The sequence below is a fragment of the Balaenoptera acutorostrata genome, chromosome 5 (assembly GCF_949987535.1).
Source record: "Balaenoptera acutorostrata chromosome 5, mBalAcu1.1, whole genome shotgun sequence".
NCBI classification, from domain to species: Eukaryota; Metazoa; Chordata; class Mammalia; order Artiodactyla; family Balaenopteridae; genus Balaenoptera; species Balaenoptera acutorostrata.
In genome coordinates, this window is record NC_080068.1 from 69267130 (window position 1) to 69276345 (window position 9216).

The window sequence follows — 9216 nt, forward strand, 5'->3', positions numbered from 1 at the left end:
GTAGGAGGTGGGTCAAAAAGGATCTTGCTGTGATTTATGTCAAAGAGTGTTCTTCCTATATTTTCCTCTAAGAGTTTTATAGTGTCTGGCCTTACATTTAGATCTTTAATCCATTTTGAGTTTATTTTTGTGTATGGTGTTAGGAAGTGTTCTAATTTCATTCTTTTACATGTAGTTGTCCAGTTTTCCCAGCACCATTTATTGAAGAGGCTGTCTTTTCTCCATTGTATATTCTTGCCTCCTTTATAAGGTGACCATATGTGCATGGGTTTATCTCTGGGCTTCCTATCCTGCTCCATTGACCTATATTTCTGTTTTTGTGCCAGTACCAGACTGTCTTGATTACTGTAGGTTTGTAGTATAGTCTGTAGTCAGGGAGTCTGATTCCTCCAGCTCCATTTTTCTTTCTCAAGATTGCTCTGGCTATTTGGGGTCTTTTGTGTTTCCATACAAATTGTGAAATTTTTTATGCTAGTTCTGTAAAAAATGCCATTGGTAGTTTGATAGAGATTGCATTGAATCTGTAGATTGCTTTGGGTGGTATAGTCATTTTCACAATGTTGATTCTTCCAATCCAAAAACATGGTATATCTCTCCATCTGTTTGTATCATCTTTAATTTCTTTCATCAATGTCTTATAGTTTTCTGCATACACGTCTTTTGTCTCCTTAGGCAGGTTTATTCCTAGATATTTTATTCTTTTTGTTGCAATGGTAAATGGGAGTGTTTCCTTAATTTCTCTTTCATATTTTTCATCATTAGTGTATAGGAATTCAAGAGATTTCTGTGCATTAATTTTGTATCCTGCTACTTTACCAAATTCATTGATTAGCTCTAGTAGTTTTCTGGTAGCATCTTTAGGATTCTCTAAGTATAGTATCATGTTATCTGCAAACAGTGACAGTTTTACTTCTTACTTCTTCTTTTCCAATTTGGATTCCTTTTATTTCTTTTTCTTCTCTGATTGCTGTGGCTAAAACTTCCAAAACTGTGTTGAGTAATAGTGGTGAGAGTGGGCATCCTTGTATTGTTCCTGATTTTAGAGGAAAATAGTTTTTCACCACTGAGAGCGATGTTGCCTGTGGGTTTGTCATATATGGCCTTTATTATGTTGAGGTAAGTTCCCTGTATGCCTACTTTCTGGCAAGTTTTTATCATAAATGGGTGTTGAATTATGTCAAAAGCTTTTTCTGCATCTATTGAGTGATCATATGGTTTTTATCCTTCAGTTTGTTAATATAGTGTATCACATTGATTGGTTTGCGTATATTGAAGAGTCCTCGCATTCCTGGGATAAACCCCACTTGATCATGGTGTATGATCCTTTTAATGTGTTGTTGGATTCTGTATGCTAGTATTTTGTTGAGGATTTGTGCATCTATGTTCATCTGTGTTACTGGTCTGTAATTTTCTTTTTTTTGTAGCATCTTTGTCTGGTTTTGGTATCAGGGTGATGGTAGCCTCATAGAATGAGTTTGGGAGTGTTCCTCCCTCTGCAATATTTTGGAAGAGTTTGAGAAGGATAGGTGTTAGCTCTTCTCTAAATGTTTGATAGAATTCACCTGTGAAGCCATCTGGTCCTGGGCTTTTGTTTGTTGGAAGATTTTTAATCACAGTTTCAATTTCAGTGCTTGTGATCGGTCTGTTTATATTTTCTATTTCTTCCTGGTTCAGTCTCAGAAGGTTGTGCTTTTCTAAGAATTTGTCCATTTCTTCAGGTTGTCCATTTTATAGGCATATAGTTGCTTGTAGTAATCTCTCATGATCCTTTGTATTTCTGCAGGGTCAGTTGTCACTTCTTTTTCATTTCTAATTCCATTGATTTGAGTCTTCTCCCTTTTTTTCTTGATGACTCTGGCTAGTGGTTTATCAATTTTGTTTATCTTCTCAAAGAACCAGCTTTTAGTTTTACTGATCTTTGCTATTGTTTCTTTCATTTCTTTTTCATTTATTTCTGTCTGATCTTTATGATTTCTTTCTTTCTGCTAACTTTGGGGGTTTTTTGCTCTTCTTCTCTAATTGCTTTAGGTGTAATGTTAGGTTGTTTATTTGCGGTGTTTCTTGTTTCTTGAGGTACGATTGTATTGCTATAAACTTCCCTCTTAGAACTGCTTTTGCTGCATCCCATAGGTTTCGGGTATTCGTGTTTTCATTGTCATTTGTTTCTAGGTATTTTTTGATTTCCTCTTTGATTTCTTCAGTGATCTCTTCGTTATTTAGTAGTGTATCATTTAGCCTCCATGTGTTTGTATCTTTTACAGTTTTTTTTCCTGTAATTGATATCTAGTCTCATAGCGTTATGGTCAGAGAAGATACTTGATATGATTTCAATTTTGTTAAATTTACCAAGGCTTGATTTGTGCGCCAAGATATGATCTATCCTGGAAATGTTCCATGAGCACTTGAGAAGAAAGTGTATTCTGTTGTTTTTGGATGGAATGTCCTATAAATATCAATTAAGTCCATCTTGTTTAATGTGTCATTTAAAGCTTGTGTTTCCTTATTTATTTTCATTTTGGATGATCTGTCCATTAGTGAAAGTGGGGTGTTAAAGTCCCCTATTATTATTGTGTTACTGTCGATTTCCCCTTTTATGGCTGTTAGCATTTGTCTTATGTATTGAGGTGCTCCTATGTTGGGTGCATAAACATCCTCAATTTTTATATCTTCTTCTTGGATTGATCCCTTGATCAATATGTAGTGTCCTTCTTTGTCTCTTACAATAGTCTTTTTTTTTAAAGCCTATTTTGTCTGATATGAGAATTGCTACTCCAGCTCTCTTTTGATTTCCATTTGCATGGAATATTTTTTTTCCTTCCCCTCACTTTCAGTCTGTATGTGTCCCTAGGTCTGAAGTGGGTCTCTTGTAGACAGCATATATATGGGTCTTGTTTTTGTATCCATTCAGCCAGTTTATTTCTTTTGGTTGGAGCATTTAATCCATTTACATTTAAGGTAATTTTTTTATTTTCCAGGTAGTGTCATTTATTCATATGTGTACTTTTTGTTTATGTCTAATTCCTGAATTTCTGGAAGGCCTGTACATTACTGTTGTTAATAAAAATAAAACAAAAAATATCTCTCATGAATCATGAAAACTGTCTGATGACTTCTAGAATAGGAGGTTATATAGCAGAAAATTAACTATAATAATAAATTTACTGGCAAAGTCAAAGTTACACAAAGTTCTGCCAAAATCACAGCTCACAGTGGATGTTCCTTTCACATAATTACTTATTTCAACTCTTGCTAGAAATGTTCTTGATGTATAAAGAGCTTGGGTCCTAAAGTCAGAGACTCATATTCAAGTCCCAACTCTGCCACATGCTGTGAGACCCTGAGCAAGTTATCTAGCCTCTCCGAGCCTCAGTCTCCTTAACCATGAAGTATGTGTAACAGACCCCACCTCTTAAGAGTTGTGGGGATTAAAATGAAATAAAGGTGTACAGAACACATAGAAGTAAGCTTGGCACATGGAAAGCAGTAACAAATGACTGCAGTTGTTACTATTATTATTGTTGCTATCACATATTAATCAAGAAACAAAATCATGAGTACTTTAAGGGCAGTGACCATGTCTTATTTTTGTTCAGCCCTGGATCCCTGGCACCTAGTAGTGGCCTTAAATGTTTGCTGATTAAGTATACAATTAATTAATTACCTCCTTGCACCTCAATCTCCTTCTAAGGTAATTATTGATATGTATGTTCTTATTACCATTTTCTTAATTGTTTTGGGTTTGTTTTTGTAGGTCTTTTCCTTCTCTTGTGTTTCCTGCCTAGAGAAGTTCCTTTAGCATTTGTTATAAAGCTGGTTTGGTGGTGCTGTATTCTCTTAGCCTTTGCTTGTCTGTAAATGTTTTAATTTCTCCATCAAATCTGAATGAGATCCTTGCTGGGTAGAGTAATCTTGGTTGTAGTTTTTTCCCTTTCATCACTTTAAATATGTCCTGCCACTCCCTTCTGGCTTACAGAATTTCTGCTGAAAGATCAGCTGTTAACCTTATGGGGAGTCCCTTGTATGTTATTTGTTGTTTTTCCCTTGCTGCTTTTAATATTTTTTCTTTGTATTTAATTTTGGATAGTTTGATTAATATGTGTCTTGGTGTGTTTCTCCTTGGATTTATCCTGTATGGGACTCTCTGCACTTCCTGGACTTGATTGACTATTTCCTTTCCCATATTAGGGAAGTTTTCAACTATAATCTCTTCAAATATTTTCTCAGTCCCTTTCTTTTTCTCCTCTTTTTCTGGGACCCCTATAATTCAAATGTTGGTGTGTTTAATGTTGCCCCAGAGGTCTCTGAGACTGTCCTCAGTTCTTTTCATTCTTTTTTCTTTATTCTGCTCTGCGATACTTATTTCCACTATTTGTCTTCCAGGTTACTTATCCGTTGTTCTGCCTCAGTTATTCTGCTATTGGTTCCTTCTAGAGAATTTTGAATTTCATTTATTGTGTTGTTCATCATTTTTTGTTTGCTCTTTAGTTCTTCTAGGTCCTTGTTAAACGTTTCTTGTATTTTCTCCATTCTATTTCCAAGATTTTGGATCATCTTTACTGTCATTACTCTGAGCTCTCTTTCAGGTAGTCTGCCTATTTCCTCTTCATTTGTTTGGTCTGGTGGGTTTTTACCTTGTTCCTTCATCTGCTGCATATTTCTCTGTCTTCCCATTTTGCTTAACTTACTGTGTTTGGGGTCTCCTTTTCGCAGGCTGCAGGATCATAGTTCCTGTTGTTTTTGGTGTCTGCCCCCAGTGGGTAAGGTTGGTTCAGTGGGTTTTGTAGGCTTCCTGGTAAAGGGGACTGGTGCCTGTATTTTGGTGGGTGGGGCTGGACCTTGTCTTTCTGGTGGGTGAGACTGCATCTGGTGGTGTGTTTTGGGGTGTCTGTGAACTTATGATTTTAGGCAGCCTCTCTGCTAATGGTTGGGGCTGTATTCTTGTCTTGCTAGTTGTTTGGCATGGGGCATCCAGCACTGGAACTTGCTGGCAGTTGGGTGGAGCTGCGTCTTAATGTTGAGACGGAGGTCTCTGGGAGAGCTCTCACTGATTGATATTACATGGGGCTGGGAGGTCTTTGGTGGTCCAATGTCCTGAACTTCTCTCTCCCACCTCAGAGGCTCAGACCTGATACCAGGACAGAGCACCAAGACCCTGTCAGCCACTTGGCTCAGAAGAAAAGGGAGAAAAAAAGAAAGAAAAAATAATAATAATAAAATAATTTTTAAAAAATGTTTATAGTTATTAAAATTTTTAAAAAGTAATAGAGAAAAAAAAGAAGAGAGCAACTAAACCAGTAAACATATCCACCAATGATAACAAGCACTAAAATCTATACTAAGATAAACATAAAAATTAGAAACAAGTCGGTCACAGACAGCAAACCCCAAGTCTACAGTTGCTCCCAAAGTCCACTGCCTCAATTTGGGGTTGATTTGTTGTCTATTCAGGTATTCCACAGATGCAGTGTACCTCAGGTTGGTTGTGGAGATTTAATCCGCTGCTCCTGAGGCTGCTGGGAGAGATTTCCCTTTCTCTTCTTTGTTCGTACAGTTCCCGGGGTTCAGCTTTGGATTTGGACCCGCCTCTGCATGTAGATCGTCTGAGGGCGTCTGTTCTTCGCTCACACAGGATGGGGTTAAAGGAGCAGCTGCTTCGGGGGCTCTGGCTCACTCAGGCCGGGGGGAGGGAGGGGTACGGAGGCGGGGCGAGCCTGTGGTGGCAGAGGCCGGCGTGACGTTGCAGCAGCCTGAGGCGTGCCTTGCGTTCTCCCGGGGAAGTTGTCCCTGGATCACGGGACCCTGGCAGTGGCGGGCTGCACCGGCTCCCGGGAGGGGTGGTGTGGAGAGTGATCTGTGCTAGCACACAGGCTTCTTGGTGGCGGCAGCAGCAGCCTTAGCATCTCATGCCCATCTCTGGGGTCCGCGCTGGTAGCCGCGGCGCGCGCCCACCTCTGGAGCTCATTTAAGCGGCACTCTTAATCCCCTCTCCTCGCGCACCGCGAAACAAAGAGGCAAGAAAAAGTCTCTTGCCTGTTCAGCAGCTCCAGACCTTTTCCCGGACTCCCTCCCGGCTAGCTGTGGCTCACTAGCCCCTTCAGGCAGTGTTCACGCCGCCAACCCCAGTCCTCTCCCTGGGATCCGACCGAAGCCCGAGCCTCAGCTCCCAGCCCCGCCCGACCCAGCAGGTGAGCAGACAAGCCTCTCAGGCTGGTGAGTGCTGCTCGGCGCCGAACCTCTGTGCAGGAATCTCTCCGCTGTGCCCTCCGCACCGCTGTGGCTGCGCTCTCCTCCGTGGCTCCGAAGCTTCCCCCCTCCACCACCCGCAGTCTCCGCCCGCGAAGGGGCTTCCTAGTGTGTGGAAACCTTTCCTCCTTCACGGCTCCCTCCCACTGGTGCAGGTCCCATCCCTATTCTTTTGTCTCTGTTTTTTCTTTTTTCTTTTGCCCTACCCAGGTACGTGGGGGAGTTTCTTGCCTTTTGGGAAGTCTGAGGTCTCCTGCCAGCGTTCAGTAGGTGTTCTGTAGGAGTTGTTCCACATGTAGATGTATTTTAGATGTATTTGTGGGGAGAAAGGTGATCTCCACGTCTTACTCCTCGGCCATCTTGAAGGTCCCCCTCAGGTGGTCAGATTTGAGACAAATTTTAAATCTAAAACTGATAAATTTCTCAAAGTTCCATTTCTACTTAGGTTGTAGAAAACCACAAGAGTACATTGCTCCTGTAGTAACAATGAGAAAAATCTGGAACATCTATAAAATCATAACTTTTCTTAAGTCCATCAGAGAACTGACATCTCAAGGCAACCAAAGAAGTGGAATTCAAAAAAGTGACAAGATTATCCTAGGAGAAACAAGATACACAGACTGTTCCCCTTTTGGCAAGACTCAGGGAGAAGAGGTGGCTGCCATAGAAGAGAGTTGGAAGAAACAAGCTAAAATTTTACCAAATTCCTAAAGGCTTAACGTGGCTGTTGTACCAGTATAGTATAACTGGGAGCTAGAGACACAAGGTGAGTTTTCACTCAAGCTCTTCTCCATGAGCCTCTAACAGGTATTCACAGGAGTTGAGGGCAGGGCAGGGGACCAGAGAGAGCACCCCTCAGTAACCCAGGTGTGTAGGAAATAATTAGATGCCATTGTAAACAGGTAAAAACCACTGCATGCTTCCCCAACCTTTCTGTCATTCAAAGCAAAAGCCTTATGCTGCTGGGGGAAATACAGCAAAAAATCTCACCTCCAGAGCTCCTTGGGGAGGGGTAGAGGGAAAACCCATCTGCCTTTGGGGGAGGTATATAAAAGCCTCCTTCCTGCCCCCCAGGAACCAGGCAGAGATCCACTGCTTCTAGGGGAAGGATAGAAGCAAAAACCATCTTCCCTGGAGAAGGGGCAAGAAAATCTCTTGGTGCCTGGATCTTGTATCAATACAAAGCAGAGGTCTACTACTGCTGGGGAAGGGACAGAAAAATATCTCCTGTCCAACAGTACACACCAATATGAGACAGAGTGTTGCTGCCATGGGGGGCGGGGAGGGGAATAGCAGGAATGGTGAGAGGCCCTCCCTGCAAGGCCAAGTGCACAGTCCCTGCCTAAGATTGAGGCTGGACTAGGAGAGTTGAGAATCCCCTCCTGCCCCAGATCAGAAGCTTAGCACCAAGCAACAGGCACCACTGCAACGAGTCCACTGCAGGAGGAGGAGCAGGAAGAGGGAAGGAGAACCCTTTTATCGTGACTGCATACAGGGACTGCTGAAATCTGAGGGTGCAGCAGACATTCAGAAAAAGTTACTCTGGTGCCCGAGCCCTCTCACTAAGCAGAAGGTAAGACAGAGTACCACTGGAAGAATGTGAAGTGTGTGATGCACTGAAGGTAACGACAGCAACAGTAAACCCCAATGCAGCTCAACCACCGAGTAGATTGACTCACTTCCCCCCCAATAATGGCCTGACAGAAGAAGAGGCATGCCCACTTCTGGGACTGAATGCTACTTATCTCTCTTGTTCTTCAAACACAATGCCTGGCAGTCAATGAAAAATAATGAGATACAAAAAAGCAAGGGAAAAAGAAGCCATTGTTTTTTGGTTTTGGTTTTGTTTTCCCTAGTTTTATTGAGATACAAATGACATATAACATTGTATAAGTGGTGGGTGGAGGTGGATCTTGTCCCTCTGGTGGGCAGGGCTGTACTCAGTAAAACTTTAATCTGCTTGTCCACTGATGGGTGGGGCTGTGTTCCCACCCTGTTGGTTGTTTGGCCTGAGGTGACCCAGCACTGGAGCCTACAGGCTGTTTGGTGGGACTAACGGTGGCCTCGGAGAGGGCTCACACCAATGGGTACTTCCCAGAACTGCTGCTGCCAGTGTCCTTATCCCCACAGTGAGCCCCAGCTGCCCCCTGCCTCCGCAGGAGACCCTTCAATACTACCAGCTAGGTCTGGCCCATCACTTATGGGGTCACCGCTTTTTTCCCCTGGGTCCTGGCGTGCACAAGACTTTGTGTGAGCCCTCTAAGAGTAAAGTCTCTGTTACCCCCAGTCCTGTGGAACTCCTGCGACCAAACTAGCCTTCAAAGTTAGATTCTCTGGGGACTCCTCCTTTCGTTGCTGGACCTCCAGGCTGGGAAGCCTGACATGGAGCTCAGAACTTTCACTCCTGTGGGATAATTTCTGTGGTATCACTTCTGTGGTATCATTGTTTTCCAGTCTGTGGGTCGCCCACCTGGTGGGTATGGGATTGAGTTTATCACGATTGCGCCCCTCCTACCGTCTCGCTGTGGCCTCCTCTTTGTCTTTGGATGTAGGATATCCTTTTTTGGTAGGTGCCAGTGTTCTTTTGTCGATGGTTGTTCAGCAGTGAGTTGTTATTTTGGTGTTTTCGTAAGAAAGGGGTGAGCTTGTGTCCGTCTACTCCGCCATCTTGAGCTAATCTCCCACCATCACTATACTTGTATTTACATTCATTAGCCGGCTGGTCACAAGGTCACCTCTAGCAGCAAGGGAAAGTGGGAAAGCAAGTCCATTTCCTCAGCAAACAAAATCTAGGTTCTGTAAACAAGGAAGAAGGGAGTATGTGATATTGGATAGACAATATCAACAGAATCTGCTCTGTGAGTATTCACTGTGACAGTGTATGCAAAAGAAGCTAATATGACATCTGGCACATAATGGATGCTCAGTAACTGTATGTTTTTAAAAAGCTGAAGAGATGGAACTTACTTGAGA